This window comes from Micropterus salmoides, unplaced genomic scaffold (assembly GCF_014851395.1).
Source record: "Micropterus salmoides isolate LMB-PRFRI ecotype aquatic unplaced genomic scaffold, ASM1485139v1 Ms_hic_scaffold_1239, whole genome shotgun sequence".
Classification (NCBI taxonomy): Eukaryota; Metazoa; Chordata; class Actinopteri; order Centrarchiformes; family Centrarchidae; genus Micropterus; species Micropterus salmoides.
The window spans coordinates 15,001-23,842 of record NW_024040307.1 but is presented as its reverse complement, the minus strand read 5'-3'; the positions used below and the strand labels follow the sequence as shown (position 1 = coordinate 23,842).

Below are 8,842 nucleotides of genomic sequence, written 5' to 3'. Positions count from 1 at the left end.
CTCTCCCTCACTTCTCTCTCTCTCTCTCTGCCTGCTCTATTTTCATCTGTGTGCTTCCACTCTTCTAGCTTTCGGGTAATTACCTGGATTTGCATTGCAAAGTCCCTGTGCCGCCCTCAGCTCCTCCGCAGGTGATTGAGTCATTTCCCCGGCAGATGAGAGAGGGAGAAAGGGGAAGAAGAGGACGAGAAAGAGGAAAGGGGAATTGCAGCAGGGTGTGATGTTTTCTGGCTTGCAGGATATAGGAACAATGCCCTGGATTCTTTGTAACTGGTATGATGGCTGGTTCAGAGCAAGAACAAAAATGCCAGTGACTCTAAATACCTTTTTTAAAAATATTATTTTGGGGGCATTTTGCCTTTATTTGATATGTTCAGTTTACAATGATAAAACAGACAAATGCTGCAAATCATCACACTAAGGAAGGTGGAACCAGAGAAAGTTTGGAAATTTTACTTGAAATATGATCAAATTGTTGCTGAATCACTAATCACTAATTAGTCGATCACTAATCATTTCAGCTCAACACGTCTTTGATTTTAACAGAATGTTAATCATGTCCAGCTTTGGATGACTGATGCACATTCTGGACGTCAACATTCAGTTTTGCACGGTTGTCCAGGTGACTGATGACTTGCTTGAAGACTTTTGACAACAATCTGCAACCTCCTGCAGGACTAAACTGCAGCGCATGTGGTGGTGTCTTCGGAGCTTTCTGCCTTTGTTTTTTCCTAAACATAACAAAGTAGTTTTGGTGCCTAAACCTAACCAAGAAGTGAGGCTTTCTGGCAAAAGCAGAAAGGATTTCTGACACAAAGCCCTGAGGACAATGTTCTCCGCGTAAACTACAGCAAGCATGCAGTAGTGTGTTTGTTTTTTTACCTCAATGTTGTCGCCTTAAGAATACCATCAACTGACCAGTATCTTGAAGACAAATAATATTATTTATTAAAGTGATGAAGGTTTTATGACTTTGGCTACATCAACAGATGCGAACCAACCAACCTGAACATCACCAGAAAATAGAGAGCTTCTCCAAACCTGATAAATGTTTGTGCCTTTTTACAGTTTTTTAACATTTGAATAATACATGCAGTGCTTGAGCCACTTTGTAGGCTATTACCAGTGGACTCTTTAAGCTGTTACTCATCAGGATTAACCCAGAACAGGCATGTAAAATGAACCACAAAAGGAGAGCTACTCTACCATACATCCATACTCCAACTTGATCTACCAGAAGCACCTCCCACAGAATGAGAGCTGATAATTGGCGCGAGCTCATTTGCATGCAGAACGGCTTGGATATTTATTTAAATTTAATTTCGTTCCCGCACACGGTGCGCTGTAGGCTTTTGTGCCAAAGTCATATTAACCCCTTGATTAGTAATATGCTGTGCACGACGTTGCCCACGCACGATGAATATTCATATTGATGGCGTTTTCGCCGCCGTCCCTCCATCCCTCCCTCCATCCTCCCTCTCCCGTCCTCACCGAAAATGTAGCAGCGTGGCGTTATTGAGGCATCCCGGAAGACTCTGCCATTTTCATAGGTGTTCTCCCAAACACATAACACATAGTCTTACTCATTCTTGTTTCCTCCTTCTAGTTTTTGTGTCGCTGATCGCTGCCGCGGACTCAATGGCACATAAGACTGAGCTGCCAAGCAGAGACCGCGCTCTGAAAGGAAGAGAGGAGAAAATGGTCGTGGCAGGTAAATAACACAGGCTGACAAGTTGTATCCAACATCATGGAGTTGGCACGGGCTGAAACTGCAAATTTCCCCATGTGCTTGAAATAGGATGTGCCACAGAAAAATAAATAAATAAAAACGACAGAAAATTGCCTCATGTCGTTTCCTTCAGATAAGGAAAGGAAAGGAAATATGATATAGGCCTACCACAGACATTACAATGACAGCTAGACAGTAGGCTACTGTTACAGCACTTTCTTCCAAGAGTGTGTTGGATGTTAGGCCTACGGGATGTGGTAGGCCTAACTAGGGCTGAACAATTAATCGAAATTTTATAGAAATCCCAATATGACATAGGCTACTGCAAATCGCAGACCCATCCTGACCCACACTCATATTCTACAGGCTTAAGAAAACATCTTTGTTTGGTACAAATACTCTCAAAAATCACGCCATAATTAGCCTTGTTGTTTTTCAATGAAAATGGGAATAATGATGTAAAAAAAATGACCATTCTATTATGGCAAATCATAGATAATTGATAGATAGACAGATATTTTGTTCAGCCCTACTGTATGGCAAAATTTAGGCATCTACTTTTGCATCCTCAGCAAAGAGTAGGTCTGTTTGTTAGAATTTGAGCTGGTTATATAGCCTATTTTACCAAAGTTTAGTTTTTCCATTCTGCAGAAAAGACAGTTGACAAAAGGGTCGAAACTTTTTCCAAGTGTGTGTCTGGTGTTTAAAATGTCTTTTACTAGGGAGTCCTTGATGTGTGAAAATTGAGAACCTTTGGCCAGCATTTATCTTGACACAACTCTCTGTTGGAAATGTCAAGGGGTGAGAGGCATGATTTCGTGCTGTCTGAAATGAAAAACACAGGATATTTCTGTTATTTCAAAAAAATTTTTTAGAATTAACAAACCTGTTGTAGGTTCACAAAGCAAAGCTACCTTTTATGCTGACTTGACTCATTATGTAGAAAAGTCAGTGGATTAGGTACACTGACTCTGAGGCACTTATTTGGATTTGCAGTTATTATATTCCTTGTGCTATTAAAAGTTACTATTACAACTAAAATTTGATAGTATTACCGGACTTTAAATTAGGTATCATACTCTTTTTTGATTCTTAGCAGAACATTTTCATGTGTTTCATCCACAGAGATTTCTCCCTTTGGGTTATGGCCACGTTTTAGCCTATTTGGTGTTTTATGATTTAGTTATTGGGCAGTAATGAAATCTTTGAGACACCCAGAAAATCTGAAGCAGCAGCAAAAGCCTTTTGGGACGTGTGGTGGGATTGTTTCAAATACTTGATGAAGAAATCAGGTTAAAACAAGTCTGTATGGATGAAGTTCTCAGCACTGTCAGAGACATCAACGCATTCTCATCTTAATGCGTCATAATTGACGTTTTCAGACAGCATGACAAAGCATAAGGATTTTACGCTAAAGGTACCCTTCAGTGTCTGTATGAAACACCCCCGTTTGCTACATTGCAGCAACGGTCGACATGCATAAAGTCAGTGACTTAGGTTTAGGTACTAACATTTCTGATGGTTATAGTAAGGGTAGGTGGTTCGGGGGGCTGTAAAAACCTTTATCACGAACGTGCTACCGCTAGCTAACTAGCACTTCCGGTCTGTACAGGACGCCCCAGAGCATCTCATAGAGACGCTTCCGGCAGCGTTTCTATGAGACACAGATGCTAAAGGATACCTATACCTAAAGGATACCTTTAGTGTCAAATAACCAAGTTTTGTCACTTTTTTTTAAAGCGTTGGTATTGGACGCCCTGATGTTTCACTTGCTTTTTTATTGGTTTCAGTGCATGTGAGGATATACTCCTTCTTTTGCTTCCTATTTATAATTTCAGCAGTACTTGTTGTGTAGTACAGAGTCAAACCTCTCCCTCTCATATCAGCCTGTTCTATCCTTTCATTCAGCTTTTCTTTTGACTATTTTGGGACAGGAGGGCTCGTAGGAGTATTCGACAGAGATAGAAGCATGGTGCGGTTTGAACCTGGTCCCTGTCTTCTGACTGAGGCTTCCACAAAGTGCGCTGTGGGAGCTGGGTGTTAGTGCATAGGAGGAAGCAGTGCCGCAGCGTCCAGGGGCCCATCTGGGCATTATGCGCATGAAGGCTCCACCCCGTCATAAGTTCCTGCTCCGTCTGTCGAAGCAGCTCGGAGACACCGCATGGCAGAAATCTGTTCCTCCCCTTACACCGTGGGGGGCAGCTTAGGTGGGGACGGGGTCGTTGTTGTGTGTGTATGTGTGTGTTGGAATAGCATGCTTCTGTGTTTGCCGGTGTGGGCCAGTAAGCATAAGTAATTTAGGGATTGCAAGGACGGTCTCCACATATGCCTTGTGCAGTCCCATCCTTGTGTGTGAGTGCACACATTTGTCCTCCCACTACAATGAAGATCACTAATTTTGAAAGTTTCATCTACGCCTCCAGCCTCTTTATAAAGAAACTCCTTGTTCCTTGTTCAGACATCCTGCGTTGCCTCCCTCACTCCAGTCTGTATAATGTACTCTGTGACCTTGGCGAGAATGATCCAGTGGCAGATTGCTACATGGTAGGGGCACAGTAGCTATTATTTTGAGTCAGTGCAGGATAGACTGCCAATATTTCTTTCAAACAGGATGGTGGAGGTCAGCTGACCAAAATCAATCTCTGTTACATGCTTCACTATAACTCTTTAAAGCAGGTTCATGGCGAAGATGTATTATTTTTCTCTTGTTTTCCCATCCTTGCTATCTCCAGATGCCCTTGCTTTTTAGCTTTTACAGTAAACTCAGTGGGGAAGAAAATAGAATGTAAGTAAATGGGGAAAGCATGCAAATTAAGTATACAAACAGTAGATAAATAAATGAGAAATCTTTTCATGGGTAGCGCTTTGGCTCACTGAATAGGCTGTTGCTCATCACAAGACAGTCCTGTGTTCTGACCCAACCTAAAACGGGGAGTTTGTGTGTTCTCCCCATCTCTCCTTCATGTGTTCTGCTTTCCATCCCACATTCCGTTAAGTTAGTTGGAGACCCTGTAAACTGGAACCTGCATTTTGCCTAATGCATGCTGGGATTGACTCTCGCCCCCTGTGAAGCTGATAAGCGATATAGACAATGGACAGATTTGTTCTGGTGTATCTGCAGAGGGAAAGTGTAAAGGTACATTTATTTTATATGTGTTGATCAGGTGGATTCCATCCACTTCCTTTCCTCGTCAGATCGGCGTGTGAGTCAGAAAGATATTTGAGCAGGCCCCAACAGGATGTGCCTCCATCTTGCTGGAAGGAGATAGTAGAGCCAGTGTCTTAGTAGGTAGTCTTCTCCATAGCAACTGTTTCTGTTTCTATGTATGGAATGCATGCATGGATGGTTTCAAAGTTGTACTTTTAGAGTCTAGACAAGTTTTCCCACCCTGAACAGAGGCAGCCTCAAATGTATGCATGTGCCACAACACCAAGTTGGGTTGATTGTTTTAAGGCCACAGCAGCATCATTTTTCTTTACTTCTTACTGTTTTTTAAAAATCGACCACCTCCCACCAGTCTTGTCGCTTTCCTCCCCTCCCCTCTTTTGCCCCACTCTTTCTCACCCCTACCCATCCTCCCATACAACAGAGGGTAGTTGGCACCAGTATAAAGCGTCAGCCTCCGACGACGACTCGTGCCTGACTTTCTGCCAACCTGTGTGAAGCTAGAAAGAGGAATAGCGAGAGGGAGGAAGAGGAAGAGAGAGAGAGAGAGAGGGAAAGAGAAGAGAGAGAGAATGGATTTTTGGAAGGAAATAAACAGAGCAGCCTGGAAATCAACCTTTCCGTTACCAGTTTTGGCACCCAGGGATAGAACCTCTCCCATGTCTCTGCATGAGGGGGCAGCAGCGCTTGGACTTCAGTTTTACGGGTGAGAACACGGGACAACGGGTAGACTCGAAGAGTAACAAAGACTAAATACCTGCCGAAACAAGTCAAACTGGAGTTTATTATCCGCAAAGCAACAGATAGGTTGTTGTGCCCTTCACTTATGGTAATCACGATACAAGCAAAGTGGCAGGGCACCGGGTCCGATGTTTTGGTTCAGGTCCAGCCACCTACAGCCACCATGCTAAAAGCAACAAAAGGTGACCAAAGTATTCCGCTTCAGTCCCGCTGTACTGTATAGCGTGCACTGCGTTTTTCAGATATCCTCAAACAAAGGCGCACAAAAGAAATTACGCCCATATCTCATCCAAGTTGGAAAAAATCCTTTTCATGAATCCTTCCCCCATATTCAGCCTGTTTTCTTCCTTTTGTAAGCTCAGTCAGTCACCCTCCCTGCTTGTTTTTTGTCGTCCTCAGTTCTTTCTTTTCCTGGCGTAGTGAGGCAGCGTAGTGAGGGTATTCAGCCAGTTCTTTCTCTGTGCCTGTGTGTGTTAGGTGGGGTAATTCTGGCAGAATGGGGTGTGGGCGCTGGGCTGGCAGGGGGGAATGCTGGGCTAGGCACAGTGAAAGGAGCTTGCCTGGCACCACCTGGACCTCTGCCAGCTGCTCCATGGGAGAAATACCCACAGCAGAGGTTGGTGTGCGAGTGATTTGTGCGGCTGATTGCGTGCGTGCAGGCGGTTGTGCGCGTGTTTGTAAGAGGAGAGAGCGAGGGATGATGGGAAGGTGGTGCGAGGAAGAGAGTGTGAAGGGAAGATGGAGAGCAGCTGAGAAGACGAGAGGGCGGGGAGGTTTGGCTCACAGTTGGCTTTTCTGGACAGTGCTGTGTCGGCGTGTTCTTGGCTGTCTTCATTTTTACCTCTCTCTTTTTTTGTTTGTTTATTTGTTTGCTTGTTTGTTTTCTCTGTGTTCTCTCTTGGATGAAGTGCTTGGTCTTTTTATAGTGCCCGAAGGCATGGTGGTCTGAAAGCCAAAAGAATCCTTCACCGCCTTTCTGCTACCCTCATCTGTTGCTTCTCACTGGCTATTTACTCCTTTTATTGTTTTGGCAGAAGGCTCTCTCCTCCCACTCCTCCTCCTCTATCGCACACTTGTCTCTCTCTCACTCTCTCATTTTCTCTCTCTGTCATTTGGCAACTTTAGTACTTTTTATCTCTGTGGCCAGAAACACAGGACAAGAGGGTGAGAGTGAGCAGAGGATGGAGATGAGGCAAATTCACAGAAGAAGGATGGAGATTTTTCCTGTCCTCCCACCACCTTGAGTCACCCCCGTGGACTGATAATATTTAGCCAGCACGGTCGCTGACACAGATATACTTTGATTGCAACTAACTGTGCCGGTAAACATGACCTGGCAGTGCCAAACAATCTGCCGCTAAAAGACAGAACTGTCACACAACAGGAGGGCAGGGAGGGACTGCCTTAAGGCAGCCAGGCCTCTGTGACATTTCAGGAGTCCTTTATGCTTGTGCAATCTGTTACTGCAGAGAAAACCAAACATGTTTGTATAATAATTAAAAAGTGCCCTTTAGGTGGCACGCCAAGACAGGTGGGATCAGCTCAAGTGAAGTGGTTCTTCTTTTGCTTCCTGTATTCTTCAAAACACGTGTCAATCTCTAGGGTTGAGGCATGTTTCTTATCAATGCCTCCATACTATCTGGCTTCACAGTAATAATTCAGTCTATAATAAACTGTAGGTAACTAATCTTCGGCCAGAGATTATCCCAGGCCTATCTGGGAAATGAACTATTATTACTGTATCAGATTAGAGATTGTTTGTATTCAGGTCAATGTCACACATCGTATTTCTGAGCGGCCAGAGAGCAATCACTCATTGAACTTAGGCACATACCAACAATGGATGCTTGCTCTAAGCTCTTAGTGTACCCGGTGGCCTGTTTATCTGTAGACTAATATTAGTGGTTGCAGTACAAACCAGCCTTGCTTAGTGGAGATTTGCACGCTAAGTCACCTCAGTCTTCTTAAACCCTAATCCTCCTCACACATCTGTGGGATACACAGACATGCATACACACACGCACACACACTTCCTTTTTAGCGCTCTTAATTCCACGCAACACAGTAGAGTGCCACCCCCCTGCCACCTCTCAGCACTCCAGTTTGTTTTACTTAGGCGGTATTTATAACATGACGAAGATTAGGACAGCACTGGGTGTGCTTGCGGGGCCCTTCCCCGCTCATGAGGTTATACAAGTGCGTGCCCCTGAAGTGTCGTCTTTGGTTCACTTTGTGGACACCCAATGGTGCCAAGCCTAGCACTTAATACACTCACATTCAAAGATATGCAGTGGAGTAAGGGACAAGATCAGAAAATTATTGCATGATTGTGTTTAATTGTGGGTATTGAGGAGAGGGCAGCAGGGATAGAATGGCGGTCAAAGCTGTGTAATCACTTAAATGTCTTCCAGCACAAAAGCCTCTGATCCTGTGGCCTGGGTCAGTCAGCCTGTAACAAAGTGCAGACCTATCAGGCCCTAGTTGAAGCCACTAATGGGCCTCTTTACTCGCATACTGTAATTTGTACTGTTGAAATACAGTTTTATGATCTAATTTCACATTTGCACACTGTTTCCCTTCACAGACAAGCATGCAGTCAATGGGAATCCCACTGTGGAACCTTTTCCAGTAGGAATGGAGACCATCATGTTTGGTGAGAGTGCACAATCACGCATTTTTGAAATGAAAATAATCCCAATATGGAATCCTCTGTTACCACTTTGTGGTAATGACACATTTTGGTAAAACGTTGGCCTCTCTATGAATGGAATGGTAGCACAGAAGCACCAGTACTGTGTGTGTTTGCATGCTGTCTTTATGACCAGGTATGGGCTGTTTCTGGGAGCAGAGAGACTTTTCTGGCAGCTTTCGAGAGTCTTCTCCACACAAGTGGGCTACGCCGGCGGCTTTACACCCAACCCCAATTACCACGAGGTCTGCTCAGGTAATATACTCTGCACCTCGTGTGTATTTGCACATTTTCACAAATGCATACCTTCTACACTTTGATATGCGTTACTTGATCGTGCTCCGTCCCTGTGAGGGGGTGAAGTGGCTTGGCAGGATGTTTCTCCGTGAGATCAATCAGGGTTCAAGAGACCAAAAGAAAATGCAAAGGAAAAAGATACGGAGCTGGCAAGGGTGTTTTTAAGTACAGCGCGCTCATCCTCTCGCCGCCTTCCCTTCATCTGCAGTCAACTACTCAG

At 44.3% G+C, this 8,842-nt stretch overlaps 1 pseudogene; it reads left to right on the top strand.

The window, feature by feature from the left end:
- The first annotated feature begins 1,484 nt into the window (after positions 1-1,484).
- LOC119900102 overlaps positions 1,485-8,842 on the top strand; it is a 19,937-nt pseudogene continuing 12,579 nt past the window's right edge.